Source organism: Euprymna scolopes, chromosome 22, assembly GCF_053919585.1.
Source record: "Euprymna scolopes isolate OS-2025 chromosome 22, ASM5391958v1, whole genome shotgun sequence".
Classification (NCBI taxonomy): domain Eukaryota; kingdom Metazoa; phylum Mollusca; class Cephalopoda; order Sepiida; family Sepiolidae; genus Euprymna; species Euprymna scolopes.
Genome location: NC_136503.1, coordinates 112,498,628 through 112,525,701, shown reverse-complemented (window position 1 = coordinate 112,525,701; position 27,074 = coordinate 112,498,628). Strand labels below are relative to the sequence as shown.

General features: G+C 33.9%; 1 long non-coding RNA gene across 2 annotated transcripts in view; it reads left to right on the top strand.

The window, feature by feature from the left end:
• Window positions 1–27,074, top strand: part of LOC145243654 (uncharacterized) — a 455,606-nt gene that overhangs the window by 393,180 nt on the left and 35,352 nt on the right. Inside the window, exon 2 of one of the 2 annotated variants that reach the window (XR_013862925.1) lies at window positions 18,289–19,488. The exons of the other annotated variant lie outside the window; for it this stretch is intronic. This is a non-coding gene — a long non-coding RNA (uncharacterized LOC145243654). Of the gene's footprint in view, window positions 1–18,288; window positions 19,489–27,074 lie in introns of those variants that run through there. 2 annotated transcript variants of the gene reach the window in all.

The window sequence follows — 27,074 nt, the reverse complement described above, 5'->3', positions numbered from 1 at the left end:
CTGTCTGCTAGAGCCACCAGGAATATTGTAAGAAGTGTTAATGCAAATCCAACCACCACTACTAAGGACATTTTAGAAAATCTGGAGTCTTCTGGCATAAAAATATCAAGGCAAACATTGCAAAGGACTCTGCATGAAAATGGTCTGAAAGGGAGAAGACCAAGAAGGACTCCATTGCACACCGGAAAACACCTTGCAGCACGTCTAAAGTTTGCTAGGACCCATGTGAATTCTCCAGAGTCCGTTTTCCCAAGTATTTTGTGGACTGACGAAACAAAAATTGAATTGTTTGGCCATATGGATGCTTCTTACGTTTGGAGGAAGAAAGGAGAAGCTTACAACCCAAAGAACACCATACCCACGGTGAAACATGGTGGTGGTAGCCTAATGTTTTGGGGCTCCTTTTCGGCTAGTGGTCAAGGTAGTTTGGTCAAGATAGTTGGAACCATGAAGAAGGAGCAATATTTGGAGATACTCCAGAAAAACATTAGACAGGATGCGGAGAAGCTCCATTTAGGACGAAACTGGGTCCTTCAACAGGATAATGATCCAAAACATACTGCCAAAATAGTCAAGAAATGGTTTGAGGATAATCAAATTAATGTTTTGGAATGGCCTAGCCAGAGTCCCGACCTGAACCCTATCGAAAACGTCTGGCACATAATGAAAACTGAGGTTAAAAAGCGGAAACCTAGAAATTTGAGGGAGTTGGAGAACTACTGCATTGAAGAATGGTCAAAAATCATTGTTGATGCTTGTAAAAACCTTGTTGATAAATATCCAAAACGGTTACAGGCAGTTATTAAGAATAAAGGGCATGCTATTGACTATTAGTAAGAGAGGTATGAATAATTTTGAACTAGTGCCATTATTGTTTTTCTTTGTATAATGTTTCAAACTTACATTATTTATTTATTTGTTGAGTTTAAATTAAATGTTTATGCTTGATTTATTGTTTGAAATCCCTTTAATGTTGTCTACCTTCTGGTTTGAGCAATATTCTTATAGACATCTCAAAGATCCGAGGGGTATGAATAATATCGGGCACAAGTGTGTATATATATATATATATATATATATATATATACTAGCAAAAGTACCCGTCGTTGACTGGGTTCAGAAAATGGACTCTGATTTATGAAAGTATGATAGGTTATGAAAATGAAGGGTTGTAAAGAGATAGCTTCGAATTTGGGGTATCAAAGCCAAAGCGAAATATGATAAAAGTAAAAATAAAATAGATAACCCCCCATAATTTATTATACCATACCTGTTCACACTAAAACACTTAGCACAATATTCTGTGGATCTATATTAAAAAAAACCTTGTTAAACTTTGTGACATATTTCCATTCTATTGAGGTCAGGCGCGAACGAACACCCCATAATTTTATTATACCATATTTCTTTAAACTGAAACATAATTATCAAAGTATACCTACGCAGATAGATATGAAAAGTTTTTATCAAAGTTTGTGCCTATTTCCATTCTATGGAGGCCAGGTGCGAACGCAGACCCCACAATTTTATTATACCATCCCTATTTAAGTTAAAACATACTTATCAAAGTATTATGTACATCTATATCAAAAACACTTGTAAACGTGTTTTTTTTTATTTTTAAATTTTTTATTTCCATACTTTCTGGACCAGGCGCGTATGCAGACCCCATAATTTTAATGAATCATCATTATGCCAGATCAAACATACCGATTCCTGTGTCTGGATACATCTTCTATCATTATATGTGATCAGTTTTCTATAATAGTTAACCATATAGGAGCCTATTCGTGACCAGACGCACACACAGACGTTCAGCTTTATATTATAGATAGATATATACACAGTGGGTGCTATAAGTATCCGATACAAAGCGAAAAGTTCATTAATTCTTATTACATGAAAACAAAAACAATAACAAAATGCTATTCTAATGGGGGTTTTTTTTTTTTTTTGTATGATAAATACAAACCTCGCATCAAAAATAATAATCACGCATTCACTAGATAATTACATAAATGTTATATCTAAGATTCAAAAAGTATGCAACACACAAAAAATAGTATTAGTATTCCTTCACTCGCCATAACAGCTTCCAAACGTTTGGGATACTTCCTTACAAGATTGTTACAAATGTTAACTGGAATTTTATCCCACTCTTCCTAGCAGATTCGTTTAAGTTCTCTCAGATTCCTCGGATCTCTCTTTTGTAAAATCAACCACAACTTTTAGCACAGATTTTCAATTAAGTTGAGGTCAGGTGATTAACTTGACTATCCTAATACCTCTATTTCCTCCTCCCGAAATCCTGTAGCCTTAGTCGTGTGCTTGGGATCGTTGTCCTGCTAGGATATCCAACCATTAGGCACGTTCAAATGTAATAAAAATTAATGAACTTTTTGCTTTGTATAGGATACTTATTGCACCCACTAATATATATATATACAGGGTGTCCACAAAGTCCGGCTACATTATATATATATATATATACATTATATATATATATATATATATATATATATATATATATATATATATATATATATATATATGGTGCCCACAAACTCTGGGTACATAATCTACAGGATGCTTCCACAAAGTCTGGCTACATCATGTAGCCAGACTTTGGACACCCTGTATACATATATTCTAAAGAAGTTTTGAATAAAAAATGCAAAAATAAAAATAAAGAATGCAGTTTAAATTCCCCCGAAAGGAAAAAAAAAATTAACTTTAACCTATCGCAGACTTAACACCTACATAATCCGACTTCTCAAAAGTTTATACTGACAAACAAGAATTCATTTATACAAGGATGAAAAAAAAAGCCTTAACTAAAATTGTTAAATAGAAATAGACTGAGCACTTGCATTAGCCGATTTCACAAAAGTCTTCAATTTTAAAACAGAATTTAACTACATAAGGATGAAAAGAGAAAACCTTAATTATAATTTTGTAAATAGAAATCGGGGATCATCAGCTGCTTACCATGTAGCTGTTTCGGAGATTTAAAATATGTGTGTGTGTGTGAGAGTGTGGATGTACGTTAATGTATATGTTTATATAGGATAGTCTAGTGGTATGTGTTGATGTGTGTACACGAGTGGGTTCTGTTATATAATTTAAGAAAATTTGGTGCGCATACATATGTATACTAGCATGTATATAGATGTACGTGTGTGTATTTGTTAGTGTATGTGTGCATATTTATGAGTTCGCTGGTATGTGTAGATTTGTATACACGAATGTGTGAATGTGTACGTGTGCTCTAGTGTGTGTTATGTAATTTAAGACAATATTCTTAAATGTTATAACTATTCACCGTATTCTTTTTATTAGGTTGGCACAAAATAATGTTGTTTATATATAGTCTTGGAAGTTTTTAACCTTGAAAACTATACAAAAAAAGAAAAAAAAAAAAAAAGAAATTATCATTCGTTAGAAAACTATTTAGTCAGTAAGTCATTTAATCACCTGCAATCACTGCATCAACTTGCTCTCTCTAATTCACTATAGTACTAGTAATAATTTATTTTTTAAGGGATCATCAGTTGTTTACCATGAAACACTGTTTCGGGGATTTAAAAACAAAACAGTATATTAGATTATGGCTCCCCATCAGTGTTGATCAAACACCACCTCCCTCAATTTTAGGAAAACAACATTTTACAAATATTAGATCTAGTTTCCTATTCTTAATTACTTTATCTAACCTATTCATGTTATAAAAATGAATTTCTTACCTGTGAGATTCATCTGTTTCCAAATTCAAAATGGATATATTTTTTAATTTACCAGTCTTGTATTTATAAGATTAGAATTAATCCATTTGACTACTTATCACCCCCACTATGATTAGTGTTTTGTATATTTATATTCTTATTTATTGAAAATTAAATATATATAAAGGTTATATATATATATATATATATATATATATATATATATATATAATTAAATGACATTATTTTTGCACCAACATAATGTTATTCTGAAGCTCTACTAATATATTGAGCACTGCTTTGCTGCTCTCCCTCTTATTTTAATACATTATTTTGAATTTGGAGGTGTGTGTGTTGTAGGACAGGCAGCGTTTCCAACCCACCCTTACTAACTTGCTTACTGTCACCCAGTGCTATTAATATGCCATCCTGGTACTTGCACCCTCATTGTCTGGGACAAACGCGCATGCGCGCATTCTACCCCGGTTCCAGTCTTCCTCCCCTTTTTTTTTTTTTTTCTCTCCAAGACTTCAGCTTATTCTCATCATTATCGTCATATCCTTCTCGTCTTCCTCCTCCACCTCGTCTTAGCTTGACCCAGATCTTTTATCTCTCATTTTTTCACCCACTCACCCCCTTCCTTCACCTCGAGACACACACACACACACACACACACACACACACACACACACATATTTCCTCCAATAATATACCATTCCGTCCTCGTCCTCCCCTTCGTACGCGATGTTTGTTTTAGTTTCTACAAATTTCTTGTGGGCTTGCATCCTCTTCTTACCAGACAACAGAATAAAAAAAAAATCGATGAGACTCGGTTTTTAGTGTCCCACTTTTCTAGTCTACACATCTGTCTTCAAAACTCACAACTTTGGGTTGGAACAAAGAAGTTGCAGACAGATAGTTGCGACTCAGAATCGGCTAAAGAGTCACACCAGCTTCCGTTTTAGCAGCATCACGTCTTGATTACTTAACATTATTTCATTTCTCAAATTCAAAATAGTCCATCAAAGTTTGGGGCATTTTAACAAGAATCAACAACGGGTATAAAAAAAAAAAAGAAAAAAACTTGAATATACAACAAATAACGGTATTTTTTTTAGGTTGTTAAGAACGACTTTGGGAATAAACATGCCCATCCTCGAAAGCCGTTCTTAACATGGGGAAGTTGGGGGGTTTTATTCCGAAAGCCGTTCTTAACATGGGGAGATTGAGGGTGTTTATACTATGTTGGAGCAGGTCGTAAAACAAAAAAGAAAAAATATCCAAATAACTGGTACCAAAGGCAAGATAAATTGTTTTGTTACCTATCTGGATAAGTTTTATTTTGTATGTGTTTTAGCTTATTTTAACCGGTTTTTACTTTAAAACAGAAGTAGTGTGAAGTCTATTTAAGTTAGAAAAAAAATGGCCTCATTACAACCATAATAATCGCCCAAAAATCGAAATTAAATAAAATACTAAAACATAACATTTTCACATCATTAATGACATTTATTGGATGTATTTCTACCAGTATTTTTTAATTTTTTTTTTTTCGATTTTTGAGCAATTATTAAGGGTCCTTGTACAATGTTTGGAAGCCATTTTTTTTTTTTTTTTGTCGTTTTAACTAGACAGTGGACACGCTATTTCTTTGGAACAATAAGTCTCCTGTGTGTCATGAGTAAGTTGTTGGAATCCATATTAAATAAAGTAGTCAACCACCTCAATAGAAACAACCTTCTTAGTGACATGCAATATGGTTTCCGCTCTGCAAGATCTACAGCAGATGTGCTACCGGTTATATCACAAAGGATTAGTGAATCTCTTGACAAAGGTTTCCTTTCCAGGGCAATTGCTCTTGACATATCGAAGGCCTTCGATAAGGCATGGCATAAGGGCCTACTTCACAAGTTCTCTCTGATTCTCTCTCCTCTGATCTTGAACGCGTGGTACAATGGGGAGAGAGGTGGCTAGTCACTTTTAATTAGGCACCGCTAAAAATGGCCGAAAAATGAAGTTGTTGTTGTTTTTTAAAACGAAATTACATTTATTAAAAACCATGATTTCTGAGTAACTTTTTTTTTTCCAGAAAGATAAAACCCTGAATTTTATCATATAGAAAGCTGAATAATGTAAAACTTTTTCTACTATTTTTAATTAAGTTTTAAATGTTAAAATTTCCCCAAAAGTTAACAATTGACATTTTTTGTCCTGCACAAAAAGCATATATAAATATTTAAAAAAAAAAAAAAGAAGGTTTTTGAAAGAATTAAGTTGTTTATTTTTAGTCTAAGATTTAGGGTGATTTTCTATGAATATATGCAAAAATATTATAATATAAGTGCCTGGATTTCAAATAATTCCACTTATTCATATAAGCAACCAGTTACTTCGCATCAATCTAGAGTCCAGATCGACAATATTTACGTTTGTGTTTAATAAAAAGCAAACTATGGAAGACCAAACAGGCCAAAAAAAACTTATTTTTCAGTGACGAAAATTTCAATGTATTATTAACGCTGAAGCTGGCCAGTACCAGATGGGTGACCATTTGTATGAGTTTGGTTTTTAATGTGTATGTGTGGGGGTTAGGCTCCCAAAAATTGGGGGGGGGGGGGGTAAAGCAGAATAAAAATTAAAATTGACCCAGTCTAGAAAGATTTCTCCTTCATTGAACGAGGAAGAACTGTAGGGTTTTTTGACTACATAAGCAACCCCGAGGCTGGCCAGTACCAGATGGGTGACCATTTTGATGAGTTTGGTTTTTAATGTGTATGTGTGTGGGGGGGTCAGGCTCCCCCAAATGGAGGGGGGGGAATTCAAAGCAGAATAAAAATTAAACTAAACTACATAAGCAACCCTGAGGCTAGCCAGTACCAGATGGGTGACCATTTTGATGAGTTTGCTTTTTAATGTGTACGCGTGTGGGGGGCTCAGGCTCCCCAAAATGGAGGGGGGCTTCTTTCTGACAGGTTTTTCAAGAGATTCACGCATAATTCACAATTTTAAGTGTGATATTCAGTCATAACACACTCGAAAACCAATTTAAATCAACTTTAGAAAAACAAGTGCTCCGTTGGACAACATCGGCAATTTGACAAGAATTTATTCTAAGCTTCCTTTTGTGTAATTTTGACACTGCAAGTGTACGGGCCACACTAAAATAATAACTTTATTTAGAATGCCATTCTTAACATGGGGGGGTGTTCACTGTTCAACTATTCTGCACTTTCACCTAAGGTTTAACCATTTTTTTACGGTGCGTATTTTTCGCAGTATAAAAAAAAGTACTGTTTCTAGTTTAAAATTAATTTTTCACTATAAAGTTTCGTTTATGGCAGACGGACGAACAAATGTCCGCTATAGTTTCTGTAAAATAAAAATAAACACGTGTAATAATAAAAATAAATTTTTATTTACAATCCATAATTTTGTCTCGCAATGAAAAGAGAAACATCTCGTTTCTATGTGAGTGTTGACCAACATAAATTGTACTGATTCACGCTTGCACCGGTTTTGGCAGTCATGGAGATTCAACAAAATTATTTCAGCGCGTATGGTCCACCGTAGTCGAAAGGCGGCAAACGTTATCAAATGGGATCGAAAAACTGATGATATTTTTTAACACAAAGGGCAATATATTTATCGATTTTTTTTTTGTATTGATTCTTCAAAGAATTCCCTGTTTAATAATAGTCATGCATTATTCGGCTCGCTAAAAAAAATTTATTAATTTATTTATCAAAGATTTTAAAATGGCTTTTTTCGTATAAATATTTAAAAAAAAATTTTTTTTTTTTGCTTAGCTTAAATTAATTATTTTACTTAACATATTCACCAAATTTCACACTCCAAAAGTCAAAAGCGGAATAATTAAATACAATCAAAGTTCTGATATTCAGACGTCAAAATAAGGTATGTAAACAAGTGTTTTTTTTTTTGTTTTTTTTTTTTTAATCTATAATCCTGTCCCTTACAACAACTGAATATGTTTTGTTTAGTTTCAGATGATTATTTTAAGCATATTTGTTCCCACTTCAAAACAAGGGGGGGTTTTGTAAGCAAAAAAATATATATATATAAATATCGTTTATGAAAAATAAGTACACTGTTATAAAGTTCATTCTTCTCTTAATAATCGCTGAAAATTTCGTATTGATTGGATAATTACCTGATTTTTGGTAGATTTTTAAAAAGACGGTCCGTCAAAAAGTACTTACCTGCCCCCCCCCCCCCCTCAGTTTTGGCGGTGCTTACTTTTAATGCATCCAAAACCAAACTTCTATCTTTACATCATCAACGCTCTGATCCCAATCTGGCATCAATTGAAATGGATGGCTCTCGTCTTGGGGAGGCTTCATGTTTTAACAAGCTTCTGGGTTTGACCTTTACTCCTGATCTGAAATGGAACACGTACATCAAATCTGTTGCCAGGGACGCTGGAAAAATGGTGGGATCCTTCTACTGCTCCAGGAGATATCTCACTACTAATGCAATTCTTTATCTGTATAAAAGCCAAGTACGTCCAAGGATGGAGTACTGCTGTCACATCTGGGCAGGAGCTGCTAAAAACAGCCTATCCTGCCTTGACAGAGTACAAAATAGACTTTGTGGTTTAGTGGGGGATGCCCTTTTCTCTTCGCTGCAACCTCTCTCCCACAGAAGAGACGTTGCGAGCCTGTCTTTGTTTTATCGTTATTTCCATGGCAGGTGCTCGTCTGAGCTCCAATCCCTCGTCCCCTCTCGCCAATCTTTCACGAGAAACACCCGTCTGGCTGAAACTACTGTCAATAATTTTCCCCACTCTTTATCTGTGCCTAAATCAAAACGTAGATTCCATGAGCAAAGCTTCTTTCTTAGAACTGCACGCCAGTGGAACTCTCTGCCGCTTGCCTGTTTCCCACCTGACTACAACTTGGACGTCTTCAAGTCCAACATAAACAAACTCCTGACAAACCGCTCCCTTAAGTAAGACACTCTATCAAAACCCCCAATACTAATGATTACTACAATACTATCTCATTGATTACTGTACACGCAATAATCCTTATCCCTGAGTGGCCTTTGGGCCTTGATAAGTGGTGACCCCCATAAAAAAATTTAAAAAAACTCATTAAAATATGTCAAAACAAAAAACTTATCAAGTATGCAGACGAGTAACTTATATTGCCTTTGGTAACATTTATTTCTTGTATATTTACTTTTTTGACACTTTTTTGTTTTGTTAGTGTTGTGGGGGAACCACCCTCTGAATGGACTCAACCGCTGTCCATATATACTGGAACTCTTAACGATCCCAGGTAGGGCTCTAGTTCCAGAGTTACCCTCCCGTGCTCGGTGGAACGCAAAACCCTCTTTTCATTCTGCAACCCTGTTGTTTGTCTTTTATTAAAAATGGCAAAAGTATTTCCTTTTTGGCTAGGAATAAAGTGTAGTATCAGTTGCAATACTATACGTCAGCTGTTTTTGTTCTCGGTCAGTGAAGGTTATATCCTTCTTGAGATCATTTTTATTTTCCTCATACTCCAGTGTCCCTTTAGAGAAAACTGGAATTTTTCCCACTTTAAAAACCAATCTTCTGTCTAATGCTCTTGTGGAGAAGCAAGTAAATAGGGACTTATTGTTTGTTCTTTTGGCCCAGATCACAGTGTAGTATCTGTTCTAATGTTACACTTATGTTCATTTGTCCTTAGTCAACGGAGGGGAAACCCTACCATACTAAGACAATTTTTATTTTTGCCTACTGCCAGAATGCCCCCTTTTTGGGGAACTTGTTTTCCCCTACATTAAAAACGACCTTGTGTCACATTTTGCTATTGTGAAGAAGCAAATAAATACCAAAGTGTAGTATCTGTTCTGATATAGTTCAATCGTTTTGTTCTCGGTCAGTGAAGGAGAAATACTTGTAGACTTTTGAAAATGTGCCCCTTTTTTGTGGAACTGGATTTTCTCCTCTTAAAACCTGACCTTGTGCTTGATGCACTCCCCGTGGGGAGGTAAGTATATTGGGAGTATTAGTAAATTAATTCATCTGGATTATTCGGACTATGATTCTCCTCTTCATTTTTTTATGTAAAAAAGAGTAGAAAGTGGACATTAGGTTTACTTTAGGCAGTCTCGAACTCTCACTTCCCTTATTTTTGTCCTTTAGTCCTCACATTCTATAAGCAATGTTTATAACAAAGGAGAAAAAATTGCTGTTTTCTAGGTAGGTCTCTATCCATTTAACTTTTAGTGTTGGCTAGTTTTTTACTTTGAAGTAATTTTTTAGCCCCTTACATCAAGTGGCTTCATACCTTGTCTGAAGCGATTTCCATAAAAATATAATTCACAACGTTTTCAATCATGTAATCTCTGGCCATTTTAAGTGGTCTCATAGGCCTAAATATAGGTACGTGCAAAATGATGGCCGATCCCCAAAATGTATAAACATTTTGGCCCCTCCCTTCACTTAAAAATTCACCAAAATTCAGGAAATGAACCAATTTTAATGGTATTTTTAGTATTTATTAATGATCACGGAATATAATGAACCTATTATATTTACATTTTAGTAAAAATGTATTATTTTGAGTTTTGCTAAGTTTTAGTTTTAAGTAGTAAAAAACGCAAGAATTTATTTTGGCTTTTTTATGAAAATAAAGCATTGTGGATGTTAACAAATTAAAAAAATTATGAATATTATTATTACAACATTATGAAAAACTCTTAGTCTGTGTTAATGAAATCAATAAGAGTTGAAAAAATTAATTTCTTGAACTAACGAGGTTATCATTCAATTAAACAATGTTTACTCAATATTTTCACAAATAAAATAACTACAAAAAATATTCTGCGTGATTTTAATAATTCTCGAAAATTTCATATGTATTATATTTTCTTTGTATGCATAAACATATAATAATTTTTTTTTTATAATCTTAAACAAAAATTTAAAATAAAAATTGAGATCCAGGATCACAAATCAAAAATGATCTAAAAAGTGGAATTATTTTTACTTATGATTAATTTGGAGAAGTACGGATTGGCAACATCGTATAATGCAAAGACAGGAACTACATCCAACCCGCCGTATTCTGCTTAATAAACTAGCTGGGGAAGGGGGCTCCCAGCTTGCCAGGTCGTAAAATATGGTTAAATATAATTTAATTCATGCAGATTTCGTATTTATTATTATAGAACCAATTCTCTATTGAATATTATAGTTTACCTAATATATAGTACTAATTTCAAGAAAGTTAAAAAAAAAAAAAAAAAATGACTTGTGTGCCACCAGCTAGAATTGAAAAAGAAACATTTAGCGCTCCAGACATGTTTTTTATCATTTGAGGTATCAACAATATCAATAAATAAGAAAGATTTAAAAATAAACCATTTCAAGTTATGAATGAATTTGCGCATGCACAAAAGTAATAAAAATATGTCAGCAAGTTGAAATAAACATTTTCCATTTCAACTTGTCGGCATATTTCTGTATGCGTTATTCATCCATCCAAAGATTTTTCTAGTTATAAACCATCGTCAGTGTATGATTCTTTCCTGTTAATTTCAGTGTTATGTGACCAGTAATTTAAGTGTTTATCGGTTAAATATTTTCACACACACATCTACTGTTAATTGTTTTAGCTTATTTTTTCAATGAATGAAATCATTGAAATGTCAAGGAAATCAGTGTTTTTATTTAGTCTTTTTTTTTTTTAATTGAAAATGCACTTTTATTTAAAAAGGATTAATTTAATTTATCGTTACGACACGTTTAAGAATAAATAGTTACCATGTTAAAAAATAAATTGATGCTGAAGGCATTTTACAAACGTTTTATTTCAAATTCTAAAGAAAAACAAAACGGACTTTATCAATATTTTCAGAATTTTAACCAAGAATGCTGTAATTAAATAAACCGTAATAACCAGATGTATTCAGACACTATATTAACCAGGTTATTTAGATAAATACGTTTACAGTTTTAACAAAAGGACTACAAAAATATCGCAGTGTCTCTATTCAAGCTCACAGAATGCCCAGCAGCACTATATTACATATGGAAGGTGCAGCTGTGGAATTTTCACAAGTTCCACTAGTTTTTTTTTTTTTAATATTTAGAAGTAAGTTTCATATTTATTGATTTGATATAGAAAAGATCTTTTGACAAATAGATTTTCAGGCAAATACTGTCTTCAGTTGTTTGTTTTTAATCATACTTTTTTTCAACGTTTCGTTTTTTTTTTGTTTTTTTTTTCTGGATTGCTGTCAATCTTTATAAATACTCATATATTATTAACAATGCTTCAAGCAAACTACCTTTATCTTATAAGTAATAGTAAGACTTTCAGGATTTAAACTCATAAATAATAGGTGTTAATTTTTAACGCCAGAGCATGTATAAATAATAAGATTAGATTCTGATAACCGTGTCTTTATTCATTCCTAAAAAAGATAATTTCTTGATGGGTCGTTTCATTGAGGCAGCTATATATATATATATATATATATATATATATATATATATATATATATATATATATATATATATATATATATATATATTCCAAGTTAAAAGCATTCAGGAGATAAACTCATGAATTAAAACGAGGTTATTAAGAGGACTCAATAGAAAAAGAGCAAAATATAATATTTTATTTATATAGACAAATATTACATAGTCGCTACACTGAACATGCTAATGTTTCGGACAATTGGTTGGCAAGAACTAAAAGTCCTTGTCGGGCGACGTAATAGATTTGTGTGCCACTTAAGGTGTCTGGTTCTCAAATGGAAGAAATGAAATATATATAAAATGTTAAATTTAAAAGGAAGGGGGTGGTAGGTTAAGTGACATTATAGACTCCAAACATAGAAAGCGATAGGGGGGAAAGAACGTCAAGACTTAACAGGATCAAAAGGGATAAAAAGAAAAGGAAAAGGAAAGAACAGAGAAATATTGTGTATTTAGGCAGCATGTTTTCATTCAGACAGATATTGTTAAATAGCACGGAGTGTTTTTGCTTAATTATCTTTTTTTGTAATTTTCTCATTTTTCGAATGGTCATTCTTATGTGGCGGTCGAATTTGTGTTGGAAATTTCTGTAGTCGTTTTCGTTCATTTGTTTTGTTGTTTTTTGGATGTTTTTTGCAAGTACTTTCAACTGATTTTCAAATGTCTGATTTAAAACGAAGCAGTATTCAAAAACTGCCTGAAGACGACTAGAGAAAATCAGTTGAAAGTACTTGCCAAAAAAAAACAGACAAAAAACGACTACAGAACTTTCCTACACATAAGAATGACCATTCGAAAAATGGAAAAATTACAAAAAAAAGATCATTAAGCAAAAACACTCCGTGCTATTTAACAATATGTTTGAATATATATGAGGAGAAATAAAAGAATTAGAGAGAGATCCTTAAAGAGGAGACTTATCGGGATAATGCAAAGTTCAACAAATTGATTTGAAGATTATATAGAAGATAAAACGACAATATAAAAATATATCCTAATGCATATAGATTTAATTGTTTATTCAGCATGGATGTTACATCAATTAGGGGTGTAGGATAATTAAACTCTTTATACATAGGTATTTCAAAGCCTAATGCTTCTCATCAGAAGAAGACATTATGTTACTCAGCATTTTTTCTCCTGTTCTGATCTTAGTCTGTCTGTCTGTTTCACTTTTTCTCAGAAACTACTAAGCTAATCTGGAACTTTTTATAAGGTGGAGTGAACTAAGCATTATGGTATCTGTTCGATGCATAGTTAAGAATTAATAGGGTTTAGTTACCATAATATCACATTTACTCTAGAAATTTTCTTGGAAATTACTGGGTTGATCTGGCTGAAATTTTGTATGAACCTTTGTTTTGATAAGGGACTGCGGACTAAGTATTATATTTTCTGTTCTATGCAGAGCTATGGATTAATAGAGATTAGTAATTAATGCAGAAAATGAGCACAAATTTTACCATGTTCAACCATCAGTTTGGTATAATGCACTTATTCAATGGGCTAAAACTTTTGCCTATTTTTAATGAGCTAAAAGCTCTTCTATATTATATCTGTCTGCCTGCCCGTACCACTGTTCCATTAAAAACGGGCTAAAAAGACAAGTACAGAAATACTTATGCAAAATGTAGAAACTATGCATAAATAGAATTCAGTGTAATAGTTAAATGAAACAAATCCTCTAGTAATAAACCATAAAAAATAAATAATTAATTAATGATCATTTATCAAAGTCTCTGTCGGATTTGTGTAGAAAAGTTCTGTAGTCGTTTTTTGTCTGTTTTTTTTTTTGCAAGTACTTTCAACTGATTTTCTCCAGTCGTCTTCAGGCAGTTTTTGAATACTGCTTCGTTTAAAATCAGACATATGAAGAAAATCAGTTGAAAGTACTTGCAAAAAAAAAAAACACCTAAAAAACAACAAAACAGATGAACGAAAACGACTACAGAACTTTCCAACACAAATTAAAATTAGTTAACGTTGATGTAGTTACTCATCATGTCGTGAGTAAGCTAATAAGATATTCATTCCCTTTCAAAACACAAACCCACATATTAGATTTACCTATCACTACTTGATTTTACGCTCTACATCACTGAACCAGGTCAAATAAACACCAATTTCTATAAAAGATCAGCCTGCCGGGACATTTTCATAAACTATTAGTCGGTACTCTCTACCCAAGCAAAAATAGGTTATGCTGCAAATGAAGCAAACCGCATTCGTAGCAGATGCACGAATGAAACAGACATGATCACCTTCATTAGAAAATTTCAACAAGTCCTCAAGCAAAATGGATACCCCACAAAAACCCTACAACACATTAAGACCTCTAACAGAAAACAATCACGCACACAGTCTAACACATGGTTTCTCAAAATACCATATTTTAATGATAGGATAAAAACAGCCATATACAATTCATTCGCAAAGAGCAACTAAACATACAACTCACACACACCTGTCCAACATTAAGACAAACCTTATCTAAAACCAAAACTACACCTAGGAACAAACCGTACTCCTTATCTAACTGCCGCATAAAAAAAAAACACAGGACTATGCGAATACATATATTCAGTATATCAAATTCAATGCGCCATATGCAATGAATTATATATCAGAAGTTTAATCAGACCGTTGCATATCCGAATAATTGAATTAGATTATGGCTACACTAACTTCTGATCAAACAAGTCTCAATTTTCCGCCTCTCGCTCTCCCTGAAATTCAATCACTCTCTTTTTCTAACAAACAACTATCTTTTCTTTTTTTTTTGTTTTTTTTAGGAACAAACCATGTTCATTATCTAACTGCCCCATTAAAAAACACAGGATTGTGTGAACGCACCTATTCAGTGTATCAAATCCAATGCAATAAGTTTTACATGTAACTTTCGCTTCTTCTGGATGAACTTTTCTAAGATGGTTTAATATATATTGTAAAAGCTTTTGCTGATTTGCCATCCTTTGATATGTTTGCCTCGCATAACTTGCAGATAGATGCATTCTTATTCTTAGGATTGACATCAAAATACTTCCAAACCATATCTAACTGTTACATAAAAAAAGCACAGGACTATGCAAACACGCATATTCAGTATATCAAATTCAATGCGCCATATGCGATGAATCGTATATCCAGAAGTTTAATCAGACCGTTGCATATCCGAATCAAAGAACACGTTACCACCAAAACTTTGTCTTTTTACAAACACGTGTCTCACAAGCACAACCCCAATAAAAAATACACGTGTCTCACAAGCACAACCACTGTTAAAATACTACCAACTGGAAGAGACCTCAAGAAATCTCAAATTGAAAGAATCAATACTGATCGAAAAATTAAAACCAAATATTTCTAATAAACACACAAGCAGACTAATTACTTCTATTAGACGATCACCGGTTAATTTCCACAGCTGAAAAAATAAAAAATGTACCGAATTCCATTTGACTAAGGTATAGTTATTTCCCGTAGATTAGATCAGAAAATTTAAACAGAAATACACAATTACTTCCCTTAGACCAACAAATATATTGAAAAGCTAATAAAAATAGTGGAATTACCTCCCCTTTACAATTAACGTAATTTTTAAACTTAAAAACATTAGCGTTCAGAAGAAAAATTTAAATATAATGGCCGCTTAGACTAAATTCGACAGCATAAAGAGTGGAGGTACATTTCTACCCTTGAAAATGAGAGCTGCTTTCGAAAATATTTGGTATTAAGTTCCATCTGCAGTCGAAATATACCACCTATAATCAGGTAAATAAATAAATAAAAACATTGTTGAATTATTTATTTATTTATCTGTTTACGACGACTAAATAATCCCTGCATTGACAAGCCTTTAAACACACCTTTTATATTATTTTGTGTATTTTATGTATTATCTTGTTAATCCTTTTTTTGCTTTGATTTGATTAAAGTTTGACAAACAAAAAAAAAAAACGAAAATTAATTAAAAGCAAGTATTTCCAATAATAAACCAAAAAACAATTCCAATTGATTTTTTTTCATTGGTTTGCCAGTGGCTCTGTCCGTTGGTTTGGCAAGCTTCCATTCTGAAAATCATTTTCATCATTAAATGGACGCATCTTCAGAATGGTTCTGTTCCTACTTTTGTGCATTTTTTTTTTCTTTTTGCTATCATTAATTTTGATTAATTTTTCTTGATTCCTATCAGGAAACTTCATTCTCTAAGACATCAAAGAATTAATTGAAAATGTACTTGCCAATACAACTTGTCACGTTGAAAGGCATCATTTATTCTTGTTGACAGTCGATGGAATTTGAAGAGAACATTAGACTGGCGACTGAATTTTGTGTAACACACTTGTGGAAGATGATCAATAGATTTTAGCTTTACTGGTATTTTAAAATCAATAAATATTTTATCATTACCACTAGCATTGGGAAATTTTGCTTTAAACAAAATCAAATAAAAATCATAATTAAAAGAATCGTTTTTGGCATTAGAAAATAAAAAAAATTTTTTTGTTGATACTGATTCCAATATCCCAAATGTTCCAATTTATCTGATTCCGATACCCCAAAAGTTCCAAGTTATCTGATTCCTTATTCCAATTAATCATCCATAATTCATAATTCCAACACTAATATATATATATAATTTTCCTTTCATTTAATATATGCTGCAAAATATAAGAGTTTGTCCATGCTAGGATCGGAAATTCTAATCTTTTCATGCAGGACAATTTAATGTCACTTGACAATATAATGAACATTTTCTTTTTTTAAATTATTCTGACGATCTATTTTAAGTGTGAATCCGTTATTTCCCCTAAACTCAATTCCAACATAGGAACATCCTTCACGTCCTTGAATAATCTTGGTCTTTCTCCATTAGACACAGTAAAAAGTACATAAAAAATACAAGACAAGGCTCTATCTTCATCATGGTGTATATGGCAATCCAACAGAGTGATGACAATCCAATAGGGTCTATAGTATCGTGGGGTGCTGCTGGGGCACTCCCGACTAGTAGTAATGATGCTTTCACCCCGAAACCATGCATGAACCCAAAGGCATGATGTAGGCTTTGTTAGAAGCAATGTTTTTGTATAAACATTTTATATATATACTAGCATTTCAGCTCGGCGTTGCCAGGGTTTTTGGAGGTGTATGTTGAGCAAAAAAAAAAAAAGCGGTCAATTTTTTTAACTTTGACCCCTATTATGATCCCTTAAAATTTATTGCTTTGGGCTCAAATCAAGTTAAGTTAGATCCATTTCCAAGGAACCTATATCTAAAATTTCAAGTGTTTAGACCCAAAATTGTCGGCAGAGTTTGGTAGAGTTCTCAAAGGTCAAATCGTTGAACTTTGACCCCTTAACAGCCAAATTTCTGGCAGAAAACCAATCACAAAGATTTTCCCAAATCTTAGTACCTTGTATATCAAATTTGTCTGTAGACTTAAAATTTACAGAGTAAATTAACACTAGTCAATCGAAAAGAGAGGATGACTTTCGAAAATATCGGCGAAAAAAGCTACCCCTCCCTATAGAAAAGTGCCTAGTTGAGGATGAAGAAATTAATGCTTTTAGCCAATTTTTGAATATTTGTCGTCCGAAGGGTCGAGCTTCAAAACGATACTGATGTCGTAAAAATCCGTCGCCTCTGTCGAAAGTTCTAGGCAGACATACAAACATTTAAACAGACTGGTGAGATTTATATTATAGATTTTTTTTTAAACTTTAATCATGTAGCTATACATTACGTAATAAAAAAAAATGTACCCTCATAATGTCTTATATATTTTAATTTTTTTCCTTTATAATTTTTGAGATGAGGATTGATAATTTGTATTTAGATTATTCGTATCGCTGTTCTCATCTTGATTGTTATTTGCACAACGTTTTGATTGATGAAGAAAATCGTATGTTACATCGACCAAAATGCTGTGCAAATAATTCAACCAATTTTTATTCCTCGTCAAAATACTGAATTATATCTTCATATTTTTTTGTAGATGTACATATTAACATTTTGTACAATAATTATTGATTTAACAATTATTTTTAATTTTTTTTCTTTTTCTAGGTAAGTGGAGTTGTCCTTTTTACACCTGAAAATGTGAAAAATAAAAGCCTGGTAAGACAATTTAAGTTCAAATCTTATAAACAAAAATTAAGCAATATAGGGTTAAGGGCTTGGAGCAAAGAGAGGACAAAATCCTAATCCATTCTCAATAAATACACACTCTCTCTCTCTCTTTCTCTCTCTCAATTATCATTTTGTTCTAGCTGGGATGGGGCCTGACATTCACCTGCTATCTCATACATTCTAACCGAGAGATCTTTTTAAGAGTCTAACCGTTACTTTAATTTCAATTGTTTGTATCTCTTTTACACTTGGTTCATCGGGTATATTTGCCAGATAGTCATTGAAATTCTTGTTCAGGTGTTCAGCTGATTCTATAATTACAGTAATGATAGAGACCTTCCCAAGATTCCAATTTCTTTTAATAGCATGACCTTGGTATTTCACTATCTTTTCCCTCTTAGCTCTGTTTAACCCAGCATCATTATGGACACTAACTTCTACTAAGGTTGCTTCTTTCTCCTTGTCCCATATCACTGTCAGGTTTAATAGCTCCGTTTTGTAGATACGTAGCTGTAAAAATTGCATTAGCCTATTAGCCTTAAAATTTAAGACAAGCAGATGGATGGAGACCACTAAACTAAGAAGACTGGAACAAAGGACACAGAATAGATCAGACAATTCTGAAGAACACATGTCATAATAGTATTTAAGAAAAGACTGAGACTAGCAACATCACATCTGTGAGGGAGGGGTTGCAGAAAAGAAGGAAGGGTGGGATCAATCAAATTACAGATGCATTTATGCACCTTATCAAGAATTCTTGAATGAGACGGATTCACCAACCCAAAAACACTTGTCTAGTCAAAACCACTATCAATAATTCACCCCCACTCTTTATTTGTGCCTAAACCTAAATGTAGATTCCAAGCTTCTTTCTTAGAACTGCACGCCTGTGGAACTCTCTTCTGATTGCTTGCGTTCCAGCTGACTACAATCTGATTGTCTCCAAGTCCAACGTAAACAAGTTCTTAATGAACCGCCCCCTCCCCCGCCTAAATAATCCAATTTACAAAATTCCCACTACTTATGTTTACTACGCTATAATCACATTGACTAATGTATACCCATTAACCCTTATCCTCGAGTGGCCTCCGGGCCTTGATAAGTGGTGATTTCTATGTAAAAAAAAAAAAATTTTTTTAAAGCCAACAATAATTCATACATGGCGTGATAGTAGATTTATAGAGATAGCAAACAAAATCACCCCTGCTCAGGTGCATGCTATCATAAAAAAACCTTGACACCTCCAAAGCATGTGGACCCGACCTCATCCCAGCTGTGCTATTAAAAAAGTGCTCAGCCGAAGTAGCTCCAGTTCTCTCCAAACTCTACAACAAATGCCTTAATGAATCTTGCTTTCCGTGCTGTTGGAAAACTGCTTCTGTAGTACCAGTATTCAAGAATTCTGGCGAAAGAACTGACCCATTAAATTATCGCCCTATTAGCCTCCTCCCACTTTTTGCCAAAATATTTGAGACCTTAATTAACCATGCTCTAGTCCAGCACCTTACAGATGCTAAACTTCTGACCGACCATCAATATGGATTTAGACAAGCCCGTTCCACGGCAGACATCCTCACTGTAATCTCGGAACGCATATACCATTCACTGGACAAAGCGGGAGAGGGCAGAGCGGTAGCTCTAGATATATCTAAGGCTTTTGACAGGGTATGGCATGAGGGTCTCCTCAGGAAGATTAGATCTTACGGTATCACTGGTAGAATACTTAACATAATTAAATCCTTCTTAGATAAGAGAAAAATCCAGGTTGTCCTCGACGGTCGTACATCTAAACAATATGATATAAATGCGGGAGTGCCCCAAGGATCTATCCTTGGACCTCTGCTGTTCCTGATATTCATAAATGACCTCCCCGACAAGATTGCCTCTGAGATGGGTATATATGCTGATGACACCACACTCTATAGCAGGCACGACAGGAAAACAAACGAACATATATCTAAAGTAATGGCAGAAACACTAGAGGATGGCCTCCAATCAGTAGTGGAATGGGGACAAAAATGGATGGTAACGTTCAATGCCACCAAGACAAAACTGGTTTCATTCAATAATTACAAGAAACCTTCTCTACCACCTATAGCAATGGCCAACGACTCTTTATCTGAGAGTACGTCTCTCAAGCTCCTTGGCCTAACGTTCACAGGAAACATGAGTTGGAACAATTACATCGAGGGCATTGCCAGGGCCGCTGCAAGGAAGGTGGGCTCTCTCTACCATGCTAGAAAACTTCTAACACCCGAAAGTATCCTGTACCTCTATAAGGCCACTATTCGCCCATGTATGGAGTATTGCTGTCATATTTGGGCCGGTGCATCGGCTACTAGTCTCTCGCTCCTTGACAGGGTTCAAAAGAGAGTCGCAAATCTGATAGGCCCTAAACTGGCATCTAAACTTCAGCCTCTGTCCCATCGTCGAAACATTGCATCCCTCTGCCTGTTCTACAAGTATTTTAATGGATAATGCTCTGAAGAACTGCAAGCACTTGTGCCCCCACAACGTGAACACCCTCGACAGACCCGACAAGCTGCAAATTCTCACCCCCACACTGTAGAGATCCCTAGATGTAAAAGATCTTTCTACTCCAGTAGTTTCTTCCCCAGAACTGCTAGACTTTGGAATTCCATTCCAGGTCACTGCTTCCCCAACTGTACTGACATGCATAAGTTCAAGTGCAACGTGAACCAACATCTCGCTGTCCTAATCCCTACATAGTACCCCAGTAGATGTTTCCCCTGATAGTAGCCCCCTACACCAAAGTGGCAATGTGCCTTGTTTGGGGTGAAAATGTAATAAAAAAAAACAAACAAAAAAAAAAAAAAACAGCCTCAAATGGTTTTTAGTCTATTATGAATGAGTGCCGCAAGTGATTGTTGCAACAATGTACATTTGCCTTTTTTTTCTTTTATATATGTTTTTTTTTTTTAAAATATTCCCTTATGTTAAGACTTTTTAATATTTGTTAAAATTATTATCAGTAATGGGAAGATTTCAATAGTACCCCCCCCCCGCGCCGATTTTCTAATACAATTATCGACTCCGTTCCAAATTCCCTGATTATGATTGTTTTAAAATGTAAAACTCGTAGGCACATCCAGCATTGCCTTGGAATGAAGGAGAATCCCCCTCCTCCATCTGTTTACTCCTGTTCCAAACTCTGAACCTGTATATTATGATTTTTCTCATTTTCTTTTAATTTTTATAATTTTCAATTTATAAAAATAAAACTTAGTCTCTGCTGTTTATCGAGGTTCGATGCAAATGCAGAATGCAAAATTTTATTGCAAAAAAAAATATATATATATTTATACAGAATAAGGACCGTACTATCATTGGAATTTTTATGTAAAACACTAAAAGGTGTCAAATGTTAAGCAAATGAAACTGCGGCTACCAAAAGAAAAAATAATCGTGCAAAAAAAAATCATTAAGACATTTGTTTGCTATCAGTGGTTTATTTAAAAAAAAAATTAAAAAAGAAAAAGCCCCGAAATGTTTATCTTAGTTTGAACCTAAAAAAAAAAGCATAAAAAAAATCATTAAGAAAATCAAATAAAATTTCTTGGCTATCAGTTTGTTATTCAAAAAATAAATATTTCTTTAATGAACTTACCTTACAATGGGTGATTTTTGCTTATTTGAATTTTAATTTTCTGGAAGTTTTGCAAAAATTGCCCAATAGTTATTTAATATATTTTCTTCATAACAACAAAAATAATATTGTTTTCATTTTTCAGCTAATTTTTCATTGAATTATTTTTGTAATAACAAAAATATTTTTTAATTAAAAAAGTTTGCCTGCATGTACTCTGAAAAAAAAAATCGCAAAATTTTTGCTTGTAAACTGCCCAGAAAATTCTGACATAAGTACTTAAAAAGTAATCCTTTTATTATATTCTTCGTGCATTTTATCTAAAAAAAGATATCTCTAATATTGGCATAGTTTTGTTTTCAATTGCATCCTCAGACAAAGGCGGCAAGAGACACAAATATACAACAATCTCTGGTTCATCATTGTAAAACATTTGCAGGAAGAACTTTGAATTTCTTTCCAAAGAATTCCATCTGTGAAACCTGTTACCACAGGGTTGCTTCCCCGTGGTCTACAACATGGTTATCTTCAAAATCGATGACAGCAAATAGTTACCAAACATGTTTCTGAGAATTAATCCAATTTTGTTCATTCCATTCATCATTTTCAATCCTCTCATATTAGTCATCCTTCAGCTCAAAATCAATCCATCTCCTTAACCCTTATCCTCAAGTGTTTTTTTTGTCTTTTTTTTTTTTTTTAGCTTTGATAAGTGTTGACTCATAAGTACACAATTATTTTTTAAAAATGGTATAGATTATCTATGATTTATAAAGGACAGGCAGGGTTACCCGGCATTGTCCAGGACCATAAAAAAAACTAAATAGAAGATGTTAAATAGTGTTAAGTTTCTCACACATGCGTTGTATTCCTAGTAAAGAAATTCATTTTTTTTAATGCGAGGAGTGAAAGAATAAAACTTGGGAGGCTTTCAAAGCGCTACTGAAAGTGGCCCCCAAAATTAAGAACGTCTCCTATATAATACTAAAACTAACTTTATTTTTTTTTATTTATTTATTTTTTTTTTTTGTAGAGAAATGAATATAGTTAAGAAACAATAAATTGAATGCCGAGTTAGCATTTTTTAATTTGATAAATGCTGACTCATTTTCTGGGCTGTAGTAATACATAAGATTAAAAACCGTGTTTAATTCTTAATAACATTAAATAATACAAATGGCCATTTTGACCCCCCCCCCTCAAACTTTAGATATTTTTCTATGACTATGCTGATTAACAAATATCAACTTTGTAGGGTATTTTTGTTGTGTATTTTTTTAGTTTTAGCTGGACGTACAAATAAGCAGACAATTGTCTTTTATATACTAGACTAGCCTGTGTGCCCGGCGTTGCCCAGGTGTTTGGAGGTGTGTGTTGAGCACAAAATAAAAAGAAGAAAAAAAATGTGGTAATAGGCAGGCAGGCTCGAACCTGTGACGCGAAGGCAGAAAAGAAAGTGAAAGAAAATCTAACCTCTTATCCCTACTCCATGACATGACCGGAAGTCTAAAGCGTTCAAATTTAACATAGTCAAGATGACTTGCAGAAATGGCGTTGTTTTTAAACCTCCCATGAAAGCAAATTACACAAGGTTGTTTTTAATGTGGGGGGAAACCAGCTCCCCCCAAAAATGGGCACTCTGGCAGTATCTAAATAAATAGTAATTGTCTCGGTATGAAGGGTTTCTCCTATATTGACCAAGGACCAATTACAGAACAGATACTACCCGGCCTGAAGGCCAGGCGTTTGCGTTCAAATAGTTTTGCTTTATTTTTTTTATTAGGCGGTTGTGTTCTAATAAGTTTCACTTTATTTATATGAAAAAGACAAACAAACACTGGAGACGACGGCAGGGTGGGAATTTTGTTTAACTCAATCAAAAAAAAAAGATAGAGACGGTATCCATTTGCGAATGCGAGATATTACGATCTGGGAAGTATGCGAAAACTTCTCGCAGAATCTAACCAACGCGAGAAGCCTTTCATGGACATACACAAACACTCAGTCTAAAGAATTCAAATTTAACGTAGTTAATCAAAAACAAAAGATGACTTGCAGAAATGGTGTTGCTTTTAAACCTCCCAGCAAAGCAAATTATACACAAGGTCGTTTTTAATGGGGGGAGGGGCTAGCTCTCCCACAACGGGGGCACTCTGACAGTATCCAAATAAATAATAATTCTCTCAATATGAAGAGTTTACCCTACATTGACCAAGGACCAATTATAGAACAGATACTGCCCGGCCTGAAGGCCAGGCGTTTGCGTTCAAATAGTTTTGCTTTATTTTTTTTTATTTATTTATTTTTTTTTTTACATGGGGGTCACCACTTATCAAGGCCTGGAGGCCACTCAGGGATAAGGGTTATTGCGTGTACAGTAATCAATGAGATAGTATTGTAGTATTATACGAATAAGACAAACAAACACTGGAGACAACGGCATGGTGGGAATTTTGTTTAACTCAATCAAATAAAAATAGAGACGATGTCCGTTTGCGAATCTGAGATATTATGATCTGGGAAGTATGTGAAAAGTTCTCGCAGAATCGAACCGACGCGAGAAGCGTTTCGTGGACACACACAAACGCTCGCACCCATTTTTCCCTTTTATATTTTTATATTTATTAGACAAGCGGTGTTACCAAGCATTGGCTGGCGCAAAAGTCTAACATACGTTTATTAAAACTTCTATTGCTTCTCTCTCCTTTCCTTTTTGTCGCACCCCTGGTTTTCCTCTTTCTCTCATTTTCTTCTCGGTCCAGAGCATTTCTCTCTCTCTCTGAACATGCATACACGTACATACCGACAACTCATTTTTATAGACTCCTCGAGGAATGAATCGGTATAAAGGAATTTTTGTTTTTTTATACTCACTTTCGCCCCAAACAAGGCATATCACCACTTGAATGCTACTAATTGGGACCATGTCTAAGAAAGATGTTGATTTACGAACTTCTGCATATCAGTACAGTCAGGGAAGCAGGTAACAGGAAAGGAATTCCAAAGTCTAGCTATTCAAAAAAAGAGGCAATTAAAGTAGAAAGCTTCATGCCATTTAGGGACCTCAATAGTGGAGGGATGTGATTTTGTTGCAAAGTGGGTTTGTCAGGGATATGTATGCTGTGGGGGCACAATTGCAATGAGTTCATCAGAACACATTCTATTAAAATACTTGTAAAAAAGACACAGGGATACAACATTGTGGTGATGGGACAGGAGTTGGAGCCACGTTGAGCCTTTGATAAAAAAAAATCAGTTACTTCCCTTCAGTATATGATCTGGTTAAAAAAAACAACAACCCTAACCCTGATTAAATCTGTGCCAGTTTAAGGTCAAAGAATGAATATTTTTTTCTAAATTTTAGATATTATTCATCCAGGGTAATGTTGCTAAAGAAAATACCAACTTTGTGGGTATTTTATTTTTGTTTTTGGAATCCTTTGAGATGAGGTTTTATAATTTGTGTATTCATTCTTGCACAGACTGTTATCCTCATCTTCATAGTTATTGTTTCATCACGTTTCGACCAACTCATTCTCTGGCCTTCTTCAGGTGATTAATTGTGACCAGATAGGAATGCTGAGTGTTGTACAGGGTGGAACGATTTCTTTGGTGTGTCAAACTTAAATTTGAAATAGCATTTTGACTGGTCTGTCATGCCTCAATTTTAAATAGCATTTTCATTAGTCTGTCATGCCTCCCTCTAAAATAGCATTTTTATTGGCCTGTCATGCCTCTCTCTGAAATAGCATTTTCATTGGTCTGTCATGCCTCCCTCCAAAATAGCATTTTCATTGGTCTGTCATGCCTCCCTCTAAAATTTTTAAATGGCATTTTAGATGTAACGGACGCATCTTTAAAATATTCTGTCTTGTTTCTTTTTAATTTTTTTTTATTCTATTTAAGTAGAGTTCCAAAACTAACAATCATGTAGTTTTTAAGCGAACAAGAATATAAAAAAGGCCAAGTTTTAAAAGGTTACAAGTTTCTGACGAGTGAAATTAGATGTGAATGAGTCAACAGGAGGAAAAGTTCTTCTGACTTCATCTAAGTTTATTGGTTGGACTTTGGATTATAAAATTGCAATCACAGCCAGGAAAAACGTTTGCTTATGTAAAAGGTCATCTGTAAAAGTCATGGAAGATAATGATATTAAATTATACATACTAAAAAGATCAACTGGCGTTGCCCAGGACAAATCTTTACACTTTAGCTATCTTTAATTCCAAATACATTCACTTATAAACTTCTGAATTTTTTAGATGAGGATTTATAATTCGTATTATTTGCATTCTTTGGACTACTGTTCTCATCTTTAGTATTATTTTCACATTGTTGTGGTTAATGTAACCTTTGACTTTCTTCAAGTGTATTTTGTCGAACTCGGGAATCTTTCTGCCGAACTCGGGAATCTTTCTGCCGAACTCGGGAATCTTTCTGCCGAACTCGGGAATCTTTCTGCCAAACTCAGGATCTTTCTGCCAAACTCAGGATCTTTCTGCCAAACTCAGGATCTTTCTGCCAAACTCAGGATCTTTCTGCCAAACTCAGGATCTTTCTGTCAAACTCGAGAATCTTTGTCAAACTCAGGGAATCTACATGAAATTTCAAAAGGAATCCTTTATTTAATCCACAGGGGTAGCATGTTTGTGTTCTGCCAGTTGCCACTAGATAGAAGTCCTAAGTAATTCGCAATTGTATTTTGAGTGACACCTGCACGGAGAATTGAACCTTAAACCTCTAGAAGAGTATCACTTACAACTGAACCACCACAATTTTCTTGAGACATTTATGCATTTATCTGACACGAGGCAATAGCCCAAGACCTAAAAGCTAAGTATTCTTGCCCTTGTTCTCAACTTTGAAAAATCCTTATGGCCAACACAATCATATTAGAACACAAAACTAAAAATTTGATTACAGATATTAGAAATTCTACACATAAAACTAAAAAGCCAGCCATTAATAAAATTAATTTCCATAAAATAAAACATCCAAAAATGTTTTCAATATTAATACTCTGTTAACACTACAATGAATCACACAGTTCTTGTTAAAACTGTTAGTAAATATTTAAAAAAAAATATGTTCTTTGTTTACTAGGGTACAAAAT